The sequence below is a fragment of the Miscanthus floridulus genome, chromosome 6, assembly GCF_019320115.1.
Source record: "Miscanthus floridulus cultivar M001 chromosome 6, ASM1932011v1, whole genome shotgun sequence".
Lineage (NCBI taxonomy): Eukaryota > Viridiplantae > Streptophyta > Magnoliopsida > Poales > Poaceae > Miscanthus > Miscanthus floridulus.
The window spans coordinates 40167165-40191671 of NC_089585.1; the positions used below are offsets into that span (position 1 = coordinate 40167165).

At 41.9% G+C, this 24507-nt stretch overlaps 1 non-coding gene across 1 annotated transcript; it reads left to right on the forward strand.

Moving 5' to 3' along the window:
• Positions 1-14813: 14813 nt before the first annotated feature.
• LOC136462103 (small nucleolar RNA Z247) lies at positions 14814-14952 on the forward strand. Its single transcript, XR_010760623.1, has one exon. It is a non-coding gene; the product is annotated as a small nucleolar RNA Z247 (small nucleolar RNA).
• The last annotated feature ends 9555 nt before the right edge of the window (positions 14953-24507 follow it).

Consider the following 24507-nt stretch of genomic DNA (forward strand, 5'->3'; position numbering starts at 1 on the left):
TGCATTGGGTAGTATGATGCTAGTGCTCAACTAAAGCCATGATCTTATAACTTGACTAATGGTATATGCAATAAACATTAAAAGATATTTTTTAGCAACATGGAATAAGGGGGCTAGAGCATTGAGCTATTTTTATGGTGCTCTAGATTCCTCTCCCTAAGGACTTATCTATAAGCGAACATCTGAGACTTATAGTACAACTGTGAGGGCTACATGGCTCTAGCTTGAGCTCAGTATGAGGACCTTTTCTAGCTTATTAGTGGTTACCTTTGTGGCACAAAAGGGGCTCCGACAGGTATGATCTTGGCCTGCCAAGATGGTGCACTTTAGTTTCTTGGTATTTTGTTAGTCACTCCTTGGAGGGGGTTCATGCTTATTGATGGGGAAACCTTAATGGCCCTAACTTGTTAGATGAACTTTTGAAAGGCTTCATAGTGAACCCTACCGACCTTCGTTGGTAGTGGGTCAAGAGGTTGGCCGCCTTGGGCAAAAGGGTAAATCATGACTCACAATGAAAGTGTACAACCTTTATAGAGTGTAAACTGGTATATTAGTCGTGCTCATGGTCACAAGCGGCCTTAGAACCTTATGGAATAGATGAAGAACACGGAAGATACCAATGATGAAGATGCACACTAATGATTACTGTTTATGATGTTCATTATTAATGTTTACCTGATCATGTGTTTATATGGGCTTATGAATAAACTTGTTGCCACCCAATTGCTAAAAGATGACTCATTAAAAGTTAATTATAGTTAAACCAGTGTCAGCCTTTGGAGCCTCATGAACCCCATGTTATATTTGTTGAGTATGACATGTACTTATGCTTTCTTTACTTTTTAAATCTTTGAAAAAATCTCGGATGGGTACTAGATTGCTAGAGTTTGGAGGAATTAGGCTTGTGATCAACTAGTCAGTTGTCCCTGTAGAATTAGAGTCTTCACCCAAAGATCAGAGTTGTCTTTCTGCCATTTGCTATCTAAGGTTATATCCTTTATACTAAGTATGTTATATATATATATTAAGTATTGTCTATCGATATTACCTTTATTTATAGCTATATGTGAGATTTGACTTCCTAGGCTCACATATGGTGTGTATCTGGTTTTATCCTTAAAACCAAGTGCTACATGATTGCATCGCCTGCCTCGGTTAATCCATTAATGGAGGGAGACATCTTATGGTCCTCGCCTCTTGTGACAGAACCGCCCAATTTATACAAGATCAAGTACGGCTGTCCCCGCTAACATGTTGACACGCGCATACTTTCACTTATATAAATCCGGTAGTTCGCCGAGTGTCACGCAGGACCTCGGTAAATCAACATCACAACCAAGATCGCGTGATTAAGCAAATACACATCACATACACAGAGTTGCAGCGGAAATAATATTACAATGAGTTCACAATTAATAGTACAAGTTTGGGGTTTCAAAATTGATTGGTGAAAACGAGATAGCTTTCAAATGATTACATTAATATAAGTTCCAAATACATTGCTAGCATAAGTGACATCCTCAGACAAAAGCATGTAGATGAGAAGTGAATACAGAGTCATCGAGCCCACCGGTGGTTAGCCACCATCCTCAGCAGGTCAAAACCTTACCTGCAACATGGTGGGATAAACCCTGAGTACTCGAATGTACTCAGCTAGACTTACCTGTCATAACCAGAAATCCTAACTAGATCAAACACTAGCATCTTTCAGATCTGCTCAGACTAAAAATCAAAACTTGATAGAGGACTTAAAAGTCATGTAACTCCTACACTATCTGGCCTATGACCTTACAATTTGAACACAAGCAAGATCATGAAATTTGCTACAACTTTTGTATTTACTACAACCATAGCAAACATCATTTACACCACGAAAATAATTGCACAAGCAAAACTGCAAATCCAGCCCAACAGCAGTGGTATAAAAAACTGATAGCATCTTCAGAGAAGCATAACTGGAGTTCTAGACCTCCAACAAACATGAACCATAACTTTTTGAAAAGCTTAGGAAGTTACCTACAACTTTCTTATTCTCATATTAAGATGATTCTACAGTTAGAAGGGTCAATTAATCCAATAATTGCGTCTCTATCCAAAACATAGACAGAAACTGACATGCCACTTTAAACAGCTATAAATGGAGTTATACATGTCCAATAAATGTGGTTCTAGACTCTTTAGAAAACTTAGCAAATTCTAAACAACTTTGTTGTAAACACCTAAAGCTAATTCTACTACTAAGAAGGCCCCACAGTAAGAACAAGGAAACCCTGTCTGGGTTTGGGCAGAAACAGCCACATAGATTTAAGCAAGTATAACTCAAGATCTACTTAGCCAAAAATCATGATATTCAGATTTTTGGAAAGCTTAAGAAAATTACTAAAACTCATGTATTGTCATCAAATCATGATTCATAACTTAACTGAGCCAATTAATTCAAACATGCAGAACTGTTCAGAATAGGAGCAAATCAAAACAGGGCATTTGTTATTTTTATAAATCTTAAACTATAAATCCTAAACTCATGAAATTTTTACCAGACAACAACAATCACCTTAGTAGCACTGCAAAAAAATTTCACATTTATTTGAGCACATCAACTGCAGTTATAAAAAAAACAAGTAAGACTAGCATTCAAACCCTGACTGCACAAATCCATTTTTACAGCTAAAACTTTAAACTAAAACCTGACATATTATAGATCTAGTGCATAGATAATTTCACAAGGATTCCAAAAAGTCCTCATTTACTATTTTACGAATTTTCTACGATTTACTATGAATTTCCAAAGTTTCACCCGATTTACAACCAATAGGTCCCTCGAGGCACTATTCACTTGAGTCAATGACATTGCATTTAGGCCCTTCCCTTTAGTCAAATTTGAGGACGAAGTCCCCCACGCAAACTGGAACAGAGGAGGTGGTCAGCTCTTGATTCCCGGCCGGCAGGGTAGCGTCGACGGCGAGCGACAGGGCCGCGGCAAGGCCCTGACCTGCGCGCACCCGCTCAGGGCTTCGGCTTGGCCGGCATTAGCCTGGGAAGGTCCAGCCACGTGCACGGGCGGCATGCCGCGGCGGCGGCCGGCTATGGTAGCGGCGAGGCGACGCGGTAGTGGCATTGTACGGCACGAGCGCGGAGCTAGGCATGGGGAGGCCAAAGGGCAACAGCGCTGGCGGCAGAGCTTCGCTCGGCGGCGTGCCCAGGAGGGAGTCCAGCCACGGGCAGCAGTTGCACGGCCGCAGCCAGTGCGAGCAGCAACGGAAGCTGACCGGCGGCATGGAGAGAGCAGGAGAGGGAAGGGGAAATGAGAGACAGAGAGTGGAGAGGAGTGTGCCGGTCATTTAGTTGAGCAGGAAGGAGGCGAGCTAGCGAACGGCACGGGCACTGGAGGCCACGCGACAGCGAAGCGCTGCAGGCGGTCGGCCATGAACATTACTGTTCATCAAATTCAAATATCCAATTCTACCTCAAAAATGCGACTGAACATCCATCTTTGTCCTTTCATATCTCCTAATACGTTTAGTTTAGGCACAAACGGTAGTAACAAATGTTGTAGAGCTATATGAGGACTACAACTTTGCTTAAAGGTTTTTGGTCTAACTCGGATTATATTGGAAGATATAGAGCTGCAAAGTAGGGCTCATGAAACTAAAAATTCAGGTTTCAGTTATCTCAGACTTAGAATATTTTTGGACTCTGAAAACAGCAGCAGATTCAAAGTTTGAGCCTCGGTTTGACTTACTTACAAGCTGATCTAGCGCTTGGTCCAAACATAAAGTTTGTTGTACATAACATGGACTCCAACTTTTATTTAGGTTCCACTACCATGCAAACACTCTAAGCTGTATTTCAAACCAAGTCAAAGTAGCATCACTATAAAGCTTAAATCAGTCTTTTTGATCTATTGGAGCATTTTCTGGCCACCTGCTCAACATGAACCCTTCATAACTTTTGTTCATGAGTGCAAGTAGAGTTGTTTGAGCAAGGTACCAAGGTTTGGTTGACATCTCATGTTCTCATTCACTTAATAGTGCAATTCAAGCACTTAGTAAAATCATTCCAACAAGGATATAACTTATCATTTCATGTGACTTTTTGATTCCAAACTTCATGAAATTTTTCCAGTGATCCATATAGATGGGTATTGATGTGGGACACATGAAGATATTCCATTAACACCAGCCAAGCATATATCTTGAAAAGGGCCTATATGTAAAGCAAGGGTGCAATATCCGAGTTTAGGTTGGGGCTTATTTTCATAGGTTTGACTTGGACATCTCCAACACCACTTAACATGTCATGGTTGAGCTTAAACCCGTTGCTTAACTAGTGACAAACACCTAGGGTGTTACAGCCTTCCCCCCTTAAAAGAATCGCGTCCCGAGATTCAGGACAAAAGACTTTTATGGAAGAGAGACATGCTACCAGTTTCCAATATCAGCGATAGCTTTAGGCTACATAGCTTCAAGCATAAGAGAGGCTAATTTGGTCAAGACACTTTCTGATACTTGTCCTTCGTAGTAAGTTTTGTCTGAAGAATTTCCTTCGTTGGCCTTCATGAAGTATTGTTACTTTGGGAGGAATCCAAGATAGCACTGTCCTACGTACTTCATCCTCGATGTACGAAGAGTGATACAAGTGTGTACCAAATACTTGTAACATCTACTTCACAAGTGGATATAGTACAGACCATATGGACTTTGCACTAGACCGCAGCCTGTTGATGGATATTCCTTGCAACGGTGCTATATTTGTTCCCAAGGTTTGAAAAGCAGTTCTCTACAAAAGTGGCTTGAGCATAACTTCTCATAAAGGATGTGATCATAGATGGGGTAAACATCCTTTGAGGGTATGAGAAGCTAGTTAACCAATATCCAAACTGGTTGTAGCGGTGCAATCACTCAAATGTCAAGTGATGGAAAGCTACATAATGTTCCATGTGCGCAGTGCTCTTTCTTTGATAACAATATTGCATGGTCTGAGTCTGCTGAGTGAGTTGGTAAACGTAGTAGTTGACTCTGTTGGCTCAACGTCCTCGAGGATCATTCCTTAGGGAGCCTTTGGATCTAAGTTGCAACAGTGATCTGGGTTGAATCTGATGCAACCTCTTGGGTAAAAACACCTAGAAGGTACCAAAGAACAAGTCTGTCTTGTAAATCCTTGCCAAAGAAGGATGACAGCGAGGTCTGGAAGGCAACAAAGGTTGTAGTTATTCACCATACGGAGAAATAGTACACTATTAAGCAGGTTGAGCACAATTTGACTTTATGGTGCAGTGACGCAGTAAGTTGATTTGACTAACATTATAGCAAAACTAGCTTTGTTGAACTACATTGGACATTGAAGCCTCCTTTGTAATCCAACGAGAATGACATAAGTTGCTCACTAGATGATCGACGTCATTACAGGGACCGTCAAGTAGAGTGACTTGTCTACCATCTCTTGCAGTCTATTATGGTGTATTTCAGTGACCTGTTCTTCAAAGGTGATCCTTTGGACGACTCTAGAAGGAAGTCCTATGGTTTCTAGTTCGACGTACAGATCTCTTGACATGATAAGGAGAGATAACCAAGGAAGTGCTCATGTGGAAATAACACATCGGTGTAGTTCTGCAATGGATCATGACTAGAAACTTTGATACCAGCGCATGCCGAGCAGCACAACCTTGTGGCTACAGTCCACAGGATGCCCTTAGTTTCGTCGCGGCACCATAGATCGCTAATCGTGGCACCATTACTAAACATACAACCCACAAGCATTCTCACGTAGCACAAATTTGGTCGCATAAGAGCAAGCACAATGAGAAGGAGGGATAGCAACAAAGGTAGTCACAAGGTTAGGAGTCAACAAGGAAGCGATCTAAAGATCAAAACACAGCGCAAGAGAACATAGCCTAATTGCTAAAGACCATTGAGCAGGGGACTCTTGCAATTTCCATATACGCCTTGTGTCCACCAAGGTGATCACCAGATAATGATTAACCTGAGATTTGGTCTTGTCGAGCAGCAACATGAGATCAAGACTGATAATTATTCAGAGACTTGAAAGAGTTGGGGACAAAACAAATGAGATTCAAGGGATAGAGTCATTGCACTGACTAGGGATTCAGTTGATAAGGTAATGATAGGATCTACAAGGAAAAATGTTCCAAGCTAGGGTAGGTAGCGATTAGCGTTGCACCAGATCATCAGTAGGAGAAGGAGCAATGAAGTCCGATAAGGATTTCGGAGCAAGGTCCTTCCACACAAGAGTGGGACAACCACGACACATGCAAGCATTCAAGGGAACTAAACTTGGGCCTAAGGTCAAGCAAAGGCATGGATAAAGGTCTTCATAGCACAACGTTCAATGGCTAGTAACCACATGTACAGGTTCAGGCTGCTAAGAGAGAACTTAATTGAAAACGACAACCATGAGATTACCAAAACTTGGACGTTGTTCTAGGATAGCGCTCTTCAACACTCATATGCTTTCTGAGGACAAAAGGAGTGACAGCTATGACACTACCTAGATTACGAGCATCCACACCTATGTCATGGTCTTAAGCAAGCATTTCAAAATACTCAATCTAATTAGCTTAAGCGACTATTACTAGGCACAAAGCTCACACCTAACAACTAGTCACCTACAACAACACCGCTACACATATCATGCAAAACATGGTGGTAAAGTATTGTTATCTTTTATTTCCTTTTTACTGACTAGGTGGATATCTCTACAAAACAAGTTTTACTTACATTTAGCAATTTAGTTTTCAAAGGGGTGAACCTTTTACTAACTATTAACTTGTCATCTATTCCTTTGGAAGCCAACATACGAGGCAAAGCTAATCACACACTAACTTCAAGCATAACTATTCAAGCAACATGGGACAAGGCACTTTGGCTAGCTTCACACAAGGGAAAATAGTAGACATCACATTGATCACAAGTTACTTAGCTATTAGAACAAGGTGAGGGAAGCATATTTATGCACCAGCACAATCATGATGCATGCTCGTCCTATTCGTCCTCACAAAATTGCCAGCCTAAGGTGGCAATCACGTTCTATGTCGGTGGCATAACACGTACTCTCTCGACATATAGCTAGTCGTCAGCTACATTCAAGCTACGCATTCATGGTTAGCATACCTACAGGCAAATTCATTGTAGCCCAGTCCCACAAGAGATAAATAAGCACACAATGAAAGTAGTAAACTAAGATACTTCCATATATACATCCCCAGATATATATACTTCGGTATCCATAGCTACCCGGCAGATATACCCACTAATTAAGTACCTTCATATATACATGTGTGTAACATGTAAATATTCCAGTAACCACAGCTAACTCTCTCCTAGACCGACAGTTGGACGGTCATGCTCTCACAACTCCCACTTACCAGAGCGTAGAGGTATTTTGATCCATACATTACCACCCAAACGGATGGCATCCATACAATAGCATGCCGTATGGATGACGAAAGAAAAATTGCAATAAAGTACATTCTCCCAAAGTTAGTACTTAGATAGCCACCTAATAGTCCTTAACTGGGCATAAAGGAGGATGTCGCTTTGCAAATAAGTTTTGACAAATTTGCCTGTAGCTAAAGTTTTAGTTAAAATAGGCTTTTTAAAACTAAAACTTGGCTTTTAAAACTATGTATAGGACAGTATTATGCTTAATCTCGCTCTGATACCAGCTGTGACAGAACCGCCCAATTTATATAAGATCAAGTACGGCTGTCCCCGCTTAACATGTTGACACGCGCATACTCTCACTTATATAAACCCGGTAGTCCGCCGAGTGTCACGCAGGACCTCGGTAAATCAACATCACAACCAAGATCGCGTGATTAAGCAAATACACATCACATACACAGAGTTGCAGCGGAAATAATATTACAATGAGTTCACAATTAATAGTACAAGTTTGGGATTTCAAAATCGATTGGTGAAAACGAGATAGCTTTCAAATGATTACATTAATATAAGTTCCAAATACATTGCTAGCATAAGTGACATCCTCAGACAAAAGCATGTAGATGAGAAGTGAATATAGAGTCATCGAGCCCACTGGTGGTTAGCCACCATCCTTAGCAGGTCAAAACCTTACCTGCAACATGGTGGGATAAACCCTGAGTACTCGAATGTACTCAGCTAGACTTACCTGTCATAACCAGAAATAAAATTGACTCCAAGGAGTATGCAAGGCTTTATAAGTGGAGGTAGCTTGACAACATTTTGCATAAAAAGCGATTAACTCAAATATATAATTATAATTCTGTTATCAAGTTAATTAGAACTATCCATCTCTAGATTAGCAACTATCCTATGCCAAACATGTGGTATATCTTTTTGGAGCATACAATAGTAACCATAGCAGGTATAGTAATTCCATATTTATCCGAACCATCACATTCCTATAATCCAATTACTACGATGTTGGGACTAGCCAAGTTTCTCACTATCCGGGAGAGACGGCGATTCGAATCGATTTCAACCAGCTGGGAATTTATTCCTAACACAAACCCAGGCAGACCAGATCAACGGTCACCTTAGGTCACCTTTGGTACAACTCAGGTACACATTTCGCGGGTTCGTACCGCGCCGCACAATCTGGAACACCAGATGCCAGGATGCTCAGGCCAAGCCTGCCCTTGGGCTCAGTCTGATCGTTCCCTCGGAAGGAGCGCACAACAGAACTGGTTCCCGGCCTAAGTTGAATTACTCGGCTTCGCGGTCGGAACGAGTTATCCGGCCAGCTAAGTGAGAGGCATGCGTTCAATCTTGTCAGAAGCGCCAACAACGGTACGGTCCTTAATCGACACAGACGGGGATAAGTCCACACCCAAGACCTCCATGTCTTGTTGCTTCTCTATCGACTTCCCGTCCGGTCTCAATTTACTTTTACCCCATGGTTCTGTTCCACGATAGCAGATATAGCCAACCGTGCTCCGGTATCCACCTATATCTCGCAGGTGACAGGACATCACCCGACTTCTACCGGTCTAAGCATGGCTAAGCATATATATTCGATCCTGGACCTATACCGGTTAAAGGTGTAATATCTGGACAAGGAATGTACATGCATCAAGTGGTTCCATTCAACTCTTATAACCTAATGCATCAATCATAAGTACTTAAGTAAACATTTGTAAATTACGGGGAGACTTAGAATGCTCCGGGGCTTGCCTGGGATCCGACACAAGTCAGTTCAGTTAGCTTGCTACCGACTTGGTGACATCTCCGGTCCTAGCACTTGCTTAGTCCTTCCATCTTCGGGATAGATCCACCAAACACCGTCTTCGGGTTTGACTCCACATCACATCCTTCACGTGGTTCATCTAGCGTACCTAAATGAGATGCAAGATGCATGTGTATGAATACATGGAAGTGCAATAGGCAATGCATCGCATGCAGTCAGTAAGACAAGCACAAGGTTACATTAACATGCACAAGCACTTCACATTACTTACTATAAATATCGCACAATTTATCATGCCACGATAGCAAAGAAGATGTCAACACCAAGCATGACACAAGTTTCCCAAGATCTCAGGTACTCTAACTCAACCATCATCAAAGGTATGAGGCCACACTTAGCAATATACAAGCAAACAACTATAAATGGGAATCTGTCAATTTCTGGACATGCAAATAGCAGCTACAAGATTTAGCTATAACTGGAGTTACACAAATCCAAATGACTTGCAAGAAGACATTCTGGAAAGCTTATGAAATTATCTACAATTAATATTTAATCATCTTAGCATGATTCTCAAGTTAACTAAGTCAAATATACCCATTTACAGAAACTGATCTAAACAAGACAGAGAGTAATCAATTCTGTAACCCAACTTTAAACAGGCATAACTCACAAACTACTTAGGCCAAATACCACCAAATTTTAACAGAATCTAGATACATGAATTATATACAACTTTGTTATTATCACCAAAAACTCATTCAAATCCTAACTAGATCAAACACTAGCATCTTTCAGATCTGCTCAGACTAAAATCAAAACTTGATAGAGGACTTAAAAGTCATGTAACTCCTAAACTATCAGGCCTATGGTCTTACAATTTGAACACAAGCAATATTATGAAATTTTCTACAACTTTTGTATTCACTACAACCATAGCAAACATCATTTACACCACGAAAATAATTGCACAAGCAAAACTGCAAATCCAGCCCAACAGCAGTGGTATAGAAAACTGATAGCATCTTCAGAGAAGCATAACTGGAGTTCTAGACCTCCAACAAACATGAACCATAACTTTTTGAAAAGCTTAGGAAGTTACCTACAACTTTCTTATTCTCATATTAAGATGATTCTACAGTTAGAAGGGTCAATTAATCCAATAATTGCATCTCTGTCCAAAACATAGACAGAAACTGACATGCCACTTTAAACAGCTATAAATGGAGTTATACATGTCCAATAAATGTGGTTCTAGACTCTTTAGAAAGCTTAGCAAATTCTAAACAACTTTGTTGTAAACACCTAAAGCTAATTCTACTACTAAGAAGGCCCCACAGTAAGAACAAGGAAACCCTGTCTGGGTTTGGGCAGAAACAGCCACAGAGATTTAAGCAAGTATAACTCAAGATCTACTTAGCCAAAAATCATGATATTTAACTTTTTGGAAAGCTTAAGAAAAGTACTAAAACTCATGTATTGTCATCAAATCATGATTCATAACTTAACTGAGCCAATTAATTCAAACATGCAGAACTGTTCAGAATAGGAGCAAATCAAAACAGGGCATTTGTTATTTTTATAACTCTTAAACTATAAATCCTAAACTCATGAAATTTTTACCAGACAACAACAATCACCTTAGTAGCACTCCACAAAAATTTCACATTTATTTGAGCACATCAACTGCAGTTATAAAAAAAACAAGTAAGACTAGCATTCAAACCCTGACTGCACAAATCCATTTTTACAGCTAAAACTTTAAACTAAAACCTGACATATTATAGATCTAGTGCATAGAGAATTTCACAAGGATTCCAAAAAGTCCTCATTTACTATTTTACGAATTTTCTACGATTTACTATGAATTTCCAAAGTTTCACCCGATTTACAACAAATAGGTCCCTCGAGGCACTATTCACTTGAGTCAATGACATTGCATTTAGGCCCTTCCCTTTAGTCGAATTTGAGGACGAAGTCCCCCACGCAAACTGGAACAGAGGAGGTGGTTGGCTCGTGATTCCCGGCCGGCAGGGTAGCGTCAGGCGGCGAGCGACAGGGCCGCGGCAAGGCCCTGACCTGCGCGCACCCGCTCAGGGCTTCGGCTTGGCCGGCATTGGCCTGGGAAGGTCCAGCCACGTGCACGGGCGGCATGCCGCGGCGGCGGCCGGCTATGGCAGCGGCGAGGCGACGCGGTAGTGGCGTTGTACGGCACGAGCGCGGAGCTAGGCATGGGGAGGCCGAAGGGCAGCAGCGCTGGCGGCAGAGCTTCGCTCGGCGGCGTGCCCTAGGAGGGAGTCCAGTCAGCGGGCAGCAGCTGCACGGCCAGCAGCCAGTGCGAGCGGCAACGGAAGCTGACCGGCGGCATGGAGAGAGCAGGAGAGGGAAGGGGAAATGAGAGACAGAGAGTGGAGAGGAGTGTGCCGGTCATTTAGTTGAGCAGGAAGGAGGCGAGCTGGCGAACGGCACGAGCACTGGAGGCCACGCGGCAGCGAAGCGCTGCAGGCGGTCGGCCATGAACATTACTGTTCATCAAATTCAAATATCCAATTCTACCTCAAAAACGCGACTGAACATCCATCTTTGTCCTTTCATATCTCCTAATACGTTTAGTTTAGGCACAAACGGTAGTAACAAATGTTGTAGAGCTATATGAGGACTACAACTTTGCTTAAAGGTTTTTGGTCTAACTCGGATTATATTGGAAGATATAGAGCTGCAAAGTAGGGCTCATGAAACTGAAAATTCAGGTTTCAGTTATCTCAGACTTAGAATATTTTTGGACTCTGAAAACAGCAGCAGATTCAAAGTTTGAGCCTCGGTTTGACTTACTTACAAGCTGATCTAGCTCTTGGTCCAAACATAAAGTTTGTTGTACATAACATGGACTCCAACTTTTATTTAGGTTCCACTGCCATGCAAACACTCTAAGCTGCATTTCAAACCAAGTCAAAGTAGCATCACTATAAAGCTTAAATCACCCTTTTTGATCTATTGGAGCATTTTCTGGCCACCTGCTCAACATGAACCCTTCATAACTTTTGTTCATGAGTGCAAGTAGAGTTGTTTGAGCAAGGTACCAAGGTTTGGTTGACATCTCATGTTCTCATTCACTTAATAGTGCAATTCAAGCACTTAGTAAAATCATTCCAACAAGGATATAACTTATCATTTCATGTGACTTTTTGATTCCAAACTTCATGAAATTTTTCCAGTGATCCATATAGATGGGTATTGATGTGGGACACATGAAGATATTCCAATAACACCAGCCAAGCATATATCTTGAAAAGGGCCTATATGTAAAGCAAGGGTGCAATATCCGAGTTTAGGTTGGGGCTTATTTCCATAGGTTTGACCTGGACATCTCCAACACCACTTAACATGTCATGGTTGAGCTTAAACCCGTTGCTTAACTAGTGACAAACACCTAGGGTGTTACACCTCTGTTCATCGATTTAAAAAAAATAAAAAAGCCCGAGCAATCCCAATCGAGCCCGCTATTGTCGCGTCTAAGCTGCAACATCTAGCTTGAGGCTCCCTGCTGGCCGCTGCCAGATCTAGATCCATCATGGCTAGATCTAGACCCGCCATCACCAGAGAAGGATCGGCTAGCTCTAGATTTGTAAAGAGGAGAGAGAGGGAAGAGTGAGGAAGATGAAGAGAGGAAGAGAGAGGGAGATGGGGGGAGCTGACATACCTCCATCGCCCTCGCATGCACCACCCATGGACCCACGCAGCCTAGCCCTACGCCAACATGCGTTGCACGCCACCTAGTCTTGAGTTGCCATGCCGCCTAGCCCCACGGACCCATGCCACCACATGTCGCCTAGCCACATGCCACCGACACCGCACGCCTAGAGAGAGAGAGAGAGGGACTGGAGAGAGGGAGGCAGAGGAGAGAGGGAGGCATGCCTAGAGAGAGACTAGAGGGAGGGAGGCGCTCCTCATGTGTCTTCTTTGTGTGAGAGAGATGGAAGCTGCTTCTGTGCGAGGGAGAGTGGCTCCTAGGAGGGAGCGGGGCCCAAGAGAGTGGGAGTGGTAACCGGTTAGGGTTTTCATTTTGGTTATATACTCGACAATGGGTATTGGGCTTAGAAATGGTAGCGAGCTAGGCCAGAATTTCAGAGGCAGCCTTATAAAATATCTACCTTCAAAAATAGATTTAAGGAGGCGGTTGTCTTAGGATGTCTGCCTCCATAAATGGACCATTTTTGGAGCGGTTGTCTTAAAACGACTGCCTCCATAAATCACGACTGCCTCGCAAAATCATTTATGTAGTAGTGTGTTAATACGAAACCTTCTACTCAAGAAAAAGGGTGACCTTTCACTGTAAACTCTAGTATCATGATTTATCACATGAAAATATGACGCATGCACCCATGGGATTAGAACCTGTGACATATGCTCTCGTGCGTAACTTCTCTAACCACTCCACCCCAATGTTACTTGTGTCTAAAGGGGATATGCATTTCCCTTGTACTCACTTTTTCAAATTTGGAAATGAATATTTGGAACCTAAATGAATTCAAATGAAAAGATCAACTACAAAATTGTAGTTCTCACTGAGATCTAGCTTTTGTTTTCATTTTTTCCATCCGAGATTGTTTAAAACTTTCAATTTCAAATTGTGAGATCTTAGAACATGATTTACGGACTGTAAAGGATTTTTAATGGCAAAGAGATCATCTATGAAGCTATAGTTCTCATCAAGATCTACAACTTTGGTCTTGGTCATTTTTCCATATGAGGTTATTTGGATAATTCAAAAAATTGAATTTAAATGTATGAGAACTTCAAATAGAATTTTGGGACCATACTAGATTTCAAATGAAAAAGTCATGATCTATAAAGTTGTATACCTCATCGACGCCTAAAACTCTGATACAAAGTTATGAATTTTACTATGCTGCAACATGGACATCATTGCCGGCTCATAAGTCAAATAGACGGTGAAAGTGATTTTCACCATCGCTTCGTGTTACGAACCGATAGTGAAAATAGGACGATCACCACTGCTAGCTGGTAACAGAAACCAATGTTGATGATGGACTATCACCAACAGTTCGTGTTACCAACCAGTGGTGATAATCGCTCCCATTTTCAATAGAGGTTCGTAACATGAACCGGTGGTGATGAGCATCACCAAAGGTTTGGAGCAAACTGGTGGTGAAAGTATTATTGGTGATGGTGAATTCTATAGTAGGACAGGCTCTTTGTTGTCAGATGAGTGAGAAGATCTCCAAGTCTATGTTCTATGAAAGATAAACATGTCATCCATGCAGTGCATAACACATGGCTGGTAGGCGTCCTTGATGCCTCTATGGTCATTCCTAATGTCTAGATCAATGATAAGGATGACAACAAGATTGTGTACAAGTCAAACCTTGTGTATGCCCAGTGGCTGGCTAAAGACCTGCATTTTCTTTCCTAGGTGGTGGAAACTATATGGAATTGTAGCTCAAGTATGAAGAGGGCTCGAGGCCATCTATGCCTCATAAACTCATGCCATGGTTATCATCCATAGGATCACCTAGCAACTTCCTAGAAGGGCACCCTTATGATTGCTAAATATATCAGAAGATGATGGCGTTAGCTGGTATGTGTTGACATTTATTATCAAGCCACTTGATGTAGAAGAATTGGTTTGGTCCATTGTTACTGACTTGGACCTGGAATATAACCCTATTGTTTCTGAAGTTCTTGCTCTTATTGAACCAATTTCAATTAGAAAACTTTATTCATAATTACTTAGCTACAAGCATTATATTGATTCTTGTACAATGGAGGCTCCCATTCATACACAAATTCTTCATCGCGTGGTGGCATTCATGGAGACAATTATTGTGTTCGTGGTGGTAGCCGTGACTCGAGCTGTGTTGGCAACAGTAGAAGCCACCCCCACTTTGTCCAACAACACGAGTAGAAACTGACCTCACAGCAACACATTGATACCATGTTTGCTTCAAGGAGGGACATTCATTTATGCTCACATTCCTGACACATATTTGAAGAGAACTTTATGCGCGACAAATGGAGCGTTGTTGCTGCACCATCGTTCTTCAACTTGGATTCCAACTAGTATATACAAATTAACACTAGTGCCACAGATCAACATCACTAGTGAGTAGGAAAAGCCTACAATGAGTGAGATGTATGGTGGCAATGACCAAATCCAAGTTGCAAATGCTTTAGGTATGGAAATTGGATATGTCGGTCAATGTTCTATGCATACTATGAGTAGGAATCTTGTTCCCAAAGATGTTCTTCATGTCCCTAAAGCTTCAAAGAATCCAATCTATGTTCATAAACTTCCTACCAATAATAATGTTTTTATCAAATTTCACCAAAAGACTTTCTAGTTAGAGTGTAACGAGGAAAACACTCATGCAAGGAAAATGTGGATGCGGCCTATACCCCATTCCATGTGGTTCACTTTGGTTAGAAAGCTTGCTTGTGGCACCATGAAACCTTCATCCAACACATGGCATAATCAGTTAGGCCACCCATCTTTTTCCATTTTTCATCAAATTACTTGTTAGAATATATTTATACGAATGAACTCAAGAAACAATCTATTTTTGATGCATGTCCAAAAGTCAGGAGCCATCTTTTGCCCTATCCTACATGTACCAATGTTTTGCTTGTGTTTCATGATGTTTGTGTCATGCTACTAAATTAATTAGTAAGGAGAAAACTATGTCAAGTTTACTAATGATAACACATGTGTCTAAAGTCTTTACGGTCTACCATGATTTTCAAACCTTAGTTGATAGATGATTTGATAAAAAAATCATTGTTGTACAAACAAATTAGGAAGGAGAGTATGGAAGCTTGCACTCCTTTTTTTTACTAATATTAGTATCTCACATTAGTCATCATAGGACTTACTCGCGTTCTTGCCAATGAAATGGCTCCGTTGAACAAAAGAATAAACATGTTGTTAAAGTCTACTTTCTTTCCTTACACATGCATCTCCAAGATTCCAAATTTTTGGGACGAATCACCCCAAAACAACTTTGAGCTATGACAAGTGGGACAATAACCCAATATATAAAATTGTAACACCCCATGTCCAAAACTGCCTTATATGGCCCGACTCTGCATGTGGAACGGGCCTGCATACGCATAGCACCTCTCTTACACTTTTATCCTTGCTTCATGTAAAAGGGTTAACCCAAAGGTACTACGTTTGGAATGACAAGGCTTATAAGCTGGGCCTCACCCTTTTAAACTTCCAAGGTGGTACTAAACCTAACAACAACAACTCCACATGTGCCACTTGGGCTACATGGGCCAACTTCACAACTACTCTAGTGTAACACCTCTAGTGTTACGAGCTCGCTAAGCACTGATATTATGGCCTGAGAAATAGATCTATAAATATAGTGAGTTAGTTTACTTAAATGTGATAATGAAAATCCCAACAAGAAAATAGGAAAAGTATTGTTTGGCACAAAAAGCAATTTCTATAAACAAGAATAAAATATAACTTGTATTTAGTACTTAAATAAAAATTGAAGTACAAGTTTAGTAGATGGAAATGCAACATTAACTTTTGGAAAATAGATGTTGTTAGCTAGTGTTTTGGGAGCTCTAAAATCTAACTTGACATTGATATCAGCTCTTTTTGTTAAGTCGGCAACCTAATGACTTATGTTTGGATTGCTATCTTCGGTAAATTATTTTGTGAAACATACTTAGATAGTGCTTTAATATTTTACTCCTATGGGTTAGTATGCTGTATGTGCTTCTACATGAAATAATGGTTGGTTAAAGTTATTAGGGTTTAGATCATTTAAAAGTTAAGACAAAGTGTTAATGACTATTAGTTATAACCTAACCCTAGAATTTCCTAAGTCCAGAATGGTGACGTCAATGTCATGTTGGCAATTAAATTCTAAAAAATCTAATTAAACACTACTGACATGTTTTTGTTTAGTGGATTGCATCTTAATGGGTACTTTGTGATTGTATAGGGGTTAGTTTGGTTATTGCTTGTTTTGATCACAAGTTAAATGCCGTTAAATAACTAGAACACGCTATTGGCCAGTTAGTTCTTGACCTTGGGCACTGGTTGGCAGTCCCAAGTTGGCACGTCTCTATCTTCCTCTCTAGTTCATCTAAGTTTGCGTTTGATGCTCCTGGGGATAGCCTTTAGGACCCTCTTGAGCCTTGGCAAATTGGTTTGGTCTCAGCCGAGTTGGTTTGGTTTTGGTCAAAGCTTTAAAATTCATGCACGCCATGGATAGCTGTTGCTCGTTCGGTGTTCATGGTCACCATGTGCATGCACATGGTGGGCACCAGGCTCGGCTGTTGCCGGCCGTGGTTTCTCCCTATGGGCCAACGCGTGTGCAGCTGCCGTGTGCTCACTAACGCTGCGGCGTGTCCCTCGCCTCTTTGTGTCCTCGCGCTGTCCTAGCCACACCGTGCCACCGCGTTGCGCATAGGGCCGGGCCAATGCCTTGGTAGCCGTCGTCAGATCGATGTGGCACTCGCTCCGCCCCTCGTTCTTCCTACCACACTCATCTATGCCTTGGAGCCCTACCGCCATGTCGCAATGGTGGCCTACCATAGAAGCGATGGTGATGTTTCCCTACCATGCCTTGCTTTGACTTGCTAGCCACCGTGGGTAAGCCCTGCTCATGTTCGATCACTGTGGTTCAAATGCATTGCGCCGATCTTATAGGTCCCGTCTCCTATGAGCGCGTGTGTGTGTTGCTGCTAACTGAGCCGTGCCGCTCCGTTTGAACCGCTCGTGTGCCTTGTCCATGACATAGCTGGTCAGGGCACTGCGCCACCGCCCACCGGTCCACCTAGCTCTAGGCTTTTACAGCCTAGGCCTTCACGCATGAGAGTGGCTTAGGAAGTCAATTAGGTGCTCCATCTTCCTCATCCCCGACCGAGCACTATCGATGGCCAATTTGGTGTTTTCTCACCGTTGGCCATGAAAGCCGCCACAACAGATGGGCTGGGGGTAAGTCCCAATAAGTGGGGAAAAAGCTCCAATTGGTGTTGTTGCTGGATTCGCTTTGACCTCCTCCACTTGGTGCTCGTGTTGTTTTGTCCAGGGAGTCCTCTATTGGAGCGGTGGCACACCGGTGTCATGCTCAGCACGCTGCCATGAGGTGCGAGCACACGTGGTTGGGTCACCTCGTCGCTCCTCAGCCTCAACCACCACCGTAGCACGAACCCTGGTGAGCTACTAGCGCTCATCTGTCGCTACCACCACCTCAGTAGAGCCTTAGGTCACCGGAACAAGAACGCCGTGGCACGGCTCCACCCGTCATAGGGGCTAGCCCTCAGTAGTGCGCCGTTAAGCTCCCCACCGCTACCTAGGAGTGCACGCTTAGTGGTTGTCAAAGGTCAGCTCTTTACCCTCGTGGTAGCGAGCTCAGGGTGCCCAATGTAGCCGCCCATGCCATTGGTCACCATGGCGATGAATGCGGGGTAGAGCAGGGACCTCCCCATTGTGAAGGCAGAAACATCCAGGGTCCTTAGTGCAAAGCTTGTCTTTGGTGTAATAGTGCTCAATCATGCCACGTGATAATCTGGTACGCTGAGGGTTTTTCTACAAAAGGTGTGAGGGGGCACGCGGGCTCCCTATTGTGGGCCACTTGTTGGGCTGGCATGCTACACGCGTGGGCTTCCCGTCGTGGCCGTTTTGGTTGCTGGGCCGAATTGTTCGGCCACCGGCCCTTTTATTTTCTTGAGCATTTTCTAATTTGGTTATAAGAGAAACTTGTAAATTCAATATAAAATTTTGTAGTTAACCAAAAATTGTGAAACTAAGTTTATTAGGTTCCTAAAATCATGATCTATCTGCTAGTATATTTTGTTCAAATAGTTTTATAATATTCTTAGGAGCTATATAATTAATTTGAGGTACTTAATAGTATCAAAACATGAACTTGTAGGAATTATTGTGATGAATTGGTAGTAGCATTGGATCTGAATTTTTTATAGTAGATTCCTAACAATATTAGGTGCTCATTGTAATTTTTGTAGCCTCATAGGGATTAGTTTGTTAAAATAACTAAATGAGCCCTAGTCCAAAAATATATAGTTAATCAATCAAATATAAAAAATAATTGAGGGTTTGTAGAACAAAAATATTTTTTGAAAATGAGCCTCACTTGACCACGTGGATACATGGCTTAGTATGTTAGTCATTAGAGCTAGCTCGTTAGCTTGCGAAACGTAATCGTATTTTAGAGTTGCGAATGCCGTTGATTATTTACATCCCTGCATTGCATCCACGTTAAATTTCATGATAGGAGCGATATTGGATCGTAGAGTCATCTGGAGTAGCAAAAGCAGATGGTGACTTTATGATCGTGCCACCATGATGAAAAGCTAACTTGGTTATGTTTTACCCAGGCAGGCCCCGGTGCATAACCCCTATTATTCTGCACTTTATTTTATGCTTGTTCATTAAGTTTAAGGAGTTGAATGAAACCCACTTGCATATACATATGTCCTTATCCTATGAGTTTTACTAGTATGTCAGGATCGTGTATATTGCTATGCTATAGGACTCCGGTAGAAGTTGAGTGATTGTATGTCACTCGTGAGTGATAGGAAAGATATTATTGTTGTTGTTATATTACTGTCACATAGAAAATATATGAATGATAATTGGAGACCGGGCGGAATGGTACTTTGATCTAGACTTGGTTTGGTATTCGAGCAAGGCTCGAATTGCGCTTGTTTTGCCTGTGTCTGTTAAGGACCGTTCGTTGCATCGGATTCTAGTCAGGTCACAGACTTATTATCCTGAGCACATACTTGTTTATGGGAACAGGGAAGGCTCATTGCTCTCTTGTCGTGGGTTCTGGCTCTTTCCAGATCAGCTGATTGGAGGCAGGGATGGTGGAGGTCTAAGCACCACATTGAGTCCGGGACTTAGGTGTGGGGGCTTGGAGTCTAAGTTTGGACGGGGACCTGGACCCCTTGACAGGAGAGTGGTGGGTTGGTCCTGCTTGTGCCTGGGATACAAGTGGGGCGTGTGTTTTGAGGGTACCCAGCTGGGCACATTGATTCATGAATCGTCGGGTAATCTGATATGACTTGTTTACAATCTAGCACCATAGTAAGAACTGGAATATGAGAGATGGAAAACTGGTCCTGATTGCTTACCACCTGCTTGAAAGTAGCACAGGTGCTTACATAGAATTGTTAGTTAATGAACTAATGATGACTGCTAATAAAATTGAATATAAGGATGCACGTTTAGTAATGCCCCCCGCAGATACAATAAATCCACAAGCCAGATAGCCTTGCATATCCTTAGAGTCTTTTCTTTCCTCCTGATGGGTAAGTCTTGTGGAGTACATTTGAGTACTCAGGGTTTGTTCTACCCTGTTGCAGGTGACAGGAACATGTGGAGCTGACACCTGTGTGTGGAAACCTCCTGGTGGGCTCAGCGAGGATTTCCTTAACGTTGTGGACATAGAGTTTATTTGAAACTTCCACCCAAAATGTTTTACAATAGAAAACTTATAACATGTTATGATGTATATAACGGATCATCATGTTAATGTTTGACTTGTCATTAAATGATTTTATTTCTGCTGAAATTGTGATAACATGGTTATATTCCGCTGTTATAAACAATAAATATTATACCCTGCTGTTGCACTGAAAGTGATGTAAACTTTATTCTCCCATTTGTGATCCTGATGGAAAAATGTGGATTTTTGGGTTCTCCCATGTGGCGTGCTCGACGGAACTGTCTGATGTAGCTTACCTTCGGGGTGCTTAATGTCTAGTGGAAGACAAATGCCTCTGTAAGTGTGTTATTTCAGGCGGTTCTGCCACATACAGCCCTCGGTAGCTCACCACATATATGTGGCAGATGTCTAGGACCACCCCTTGGTACACCCCTCCATGAGCACGAGTAGCGCATTGTTGATGCTCGGATACCATCTATAACACCCCGCGTCCAAAACTGCTTATATGGCCCAGCTCCACACGTGGAACGGGACTACATATGCGTAGCACATCTCTTACACTTTTGTCCTTGTTTCGTGTAAAAGGGTTAACCCAGAGGTGCTATATTTGAAATGACAAGGCTTATAAGCTGACCCTCACCCTCCTAAACTTTCAAGGTGGTACTAAACCCATCAACAACAACTCTATATGTGCCACTTGGGCTACATAGCCCAACTTCACAACTACTACATGCTACTAATGGGCTGGGGTGTTACAAAAATATGGCTTGTTTCCCCAATAAACGTTGCAGTTATTTAGTAAGATTTGATTTTAAATATTTCTTGTTCCTCTTTGCATACTCTCGCTTTCTCTAAGTGCAAGGCATGTTGGTAAATCTATGAACTGTGCATTGTTGAGATTACCAAATTACAAGTTATGTTAGGACTTTAGCAAATCAGGAGTTTTCTGACGTACCCATGTTGGACTAATTCCTAGTCATGGCACGTTGGACGGCCAGCACTTGCGTTGACGGACAGAACACATCATCAGGAGAGCATGCAGGAGATGGGCGCGGCGACCACATCGGGTGTGTGTGGCCAAAAATAACATGCAGTGTGCATGGTTTGCTTACCATAGCGTGATGCTAGTATAAATAGCGTCAGTTTCATTCTACAATTTCCTCAAGTCATTCTAGTTGTGTTGTTAATTTGAGATCAGAGGAAAAAAGCTGCTACACATGGGCATGCAATATTGATTTGTTTGCCATCATTGGGTACCAGAGCGAGGTTGTGCATGCCCAAATTTCCCTGGTTCATTCGATGTCGATCGTCACTGATAGAAAAGGTTCACGGGAGACCGGTGGCAGTATGCTATTTGTGTACAGCAAAATAATGATGACGAACTACACAAGCTGGGCGATTCAAGTGGCGGCAATCATGGAAGATCAAGAAGTCTCATTGGCAATCAAGTTGGCGACAGGGATGGACGTCGACATGAGGAAGGACAAGAAGTTGCAAGCACACCTTCTTGAGACTCTCCTGTGGATCTTCTGATGCTGGTGTTGAAGGAGAAAACCAGGAAGGAGGTTTCTCAAGACATGGTTAGTTAGTGCAGAGTGCGTTAGGGAGGTGCATGCATGACCCAAGAAACTAGAGCATTATCCTCCTAGTCATGCAGATCCCCACCATTCTGGTAGGAGGTGGAAATAAAGAAGTCTTTAGTGTCTAGACGTGTGGCCGGGTCAATGAGGAGAGCCATGGTTGTTTATGTCGAGCACGGAGGTTGTAGAGGAAGGTCGTCACCAGCGCACTTAGGAGCTCCCACACGAGGGTCGCTACAAACCGGTGGCAGTGGGAGCAGCTATCTCCCTTATGATGCCAGGAGTTAAGGCACCTGAAGCAACACACTAGGCCACAATTGATTGAAGCTTGGTGATCGTGGCAAGGCAAGTGAAGCAGCGAAATTGTTCCTTCAGAAGGTTTGAAGTGCGGCTGAGGGGCGTTTTATACCACATGTCACACATGGTTTTAAGGACAAAACTGAATATAAATTACATATCTACCTAGATCAGTTTATTCATACATGTGATGGAAATATCAATGATACATTTTAATGGTTGATTACAAAAACACATTAACTTTATTAAGAAATGACTTGAGGGTCTAAAACAAAATTACATCATAGAGACTTCAGTGGAGAAGGGTCTTCCATCCGCCAAAGGCACCCGGCCAGGGGTACACCAGCCTAGCTCGAGCACCAACTTCTGGGAACTCCATCTTCCTATCTAACCTTTGGTTGGGTAGCAAGAAGGATAAAGAAAAATGGTGAGCGCGACTGCAACAACTTTCACCATGAATCACTATTCCTGTTTTCCACCAGCGAACCCCATATCAGAATTTCAAGATGTGTGGCTGGGTTTCACTACAACGCCTTTACAAAGCTTCTCCAAGCTTGTGCCATTTAAACCACTAATAGGGAGTATCTTTCAACTCCACTACAGAAGCCCCCTCCTGTGCCACTTAAACCATCCCAATTAATGTAGCATGAATTAGAGGAAACTAATTAATTTGTTAAGTCCAAAGCCATATAGCCCTTGTGGTTGCGCTGTTAATCAGTCGGGTTGCATGCCCTAAGAACTAGCCCCTAAAATTCAAGCATGAACTAGCACAAACCCATCACCACCACCACATCTTAACACATCCATAACAAAATCCATAGTATCACATCACAAACCATCCTTAACAATATCCACCGTATCACATCACGAATCAACCTTAACCAAACCCATCCATTGTCCCAGGTTCCTATTCTCCATATTCTGAAGAACATTACCATCTCGAGGCTACATACCTGATTAATCGAAATTAATATAAAATACATCCCAACCAATCCATATTCTGAAGAACATTACCATCTCTAGGTTTCAAGGATGATATTTTAAAGTCTAGTAAATGCTAACATGGGATTCAAATTAAGACTCTACATGCAACTATGTATGTGCAAGTTGGTCAAGGATACTTGCCTCCACATGTTATTCAGACACTTAATCCTTCATTTTGGTTCATTCTTGTTCAAGCCTTCTTCGGTAGATAGCACCAATAGGTACAAGCATATCAAATAAACCTACAAACTATACACCAAACATTATAAACCATACTATAAAGGTTACTAATGTCTAGGTCTCGTTGCTATCATCTTGTTAGCACAAAAACCAACACAATTAGAGCTACAACTAATTTAAAAGATGAGCTTTTGAAGTTCTAGGGACCTATTTGTAAATACTTTTCAAAATCAGGGACTAAAATGAAAAGGTTTTGGACCTAAAAAGCATTATATAAAACCATGGACCTTTTTACAAAATTACCATTTTATGAATTATTTTATACTTGAAATTAAAATCTATGATGTCATAATTTAGAATTACGATGTTAGCGCGCAAAAAATAAATTGATTTTAATAAATTAAAACACTGCTGGGGACCTATAAGTGCAACCAAGCCCTAATTGCGAGTTTTGGTATTAGTGACATCACAATTAGAGGACTAATGAGATTTATTGAGTTGACAAGCATGTGATATGATTATGAGGATGCTATTTAAGATGGTGGAACCCCCAATAACAAAGGGACGCGGTGATGGACTCGAAGGGCATTTAAATTCTTTTATCTTTTGAAATTGAATATAAGAAATGCCACACTATAAAGGGTAATACAATGCAAAAGCTTTAATGTTCAACCAAGTGGTTAAAACAACCACCATACACAAATCCTCAAGCAAGCCAAAGTAGCCCAAACCTAAAACCTATTACCTGTTATCTGGTTGGCTTGGTACTACTGCATTTGGCGTGGCACTACCTCACATTTCGCGGCACTACCGTAACATAGCGG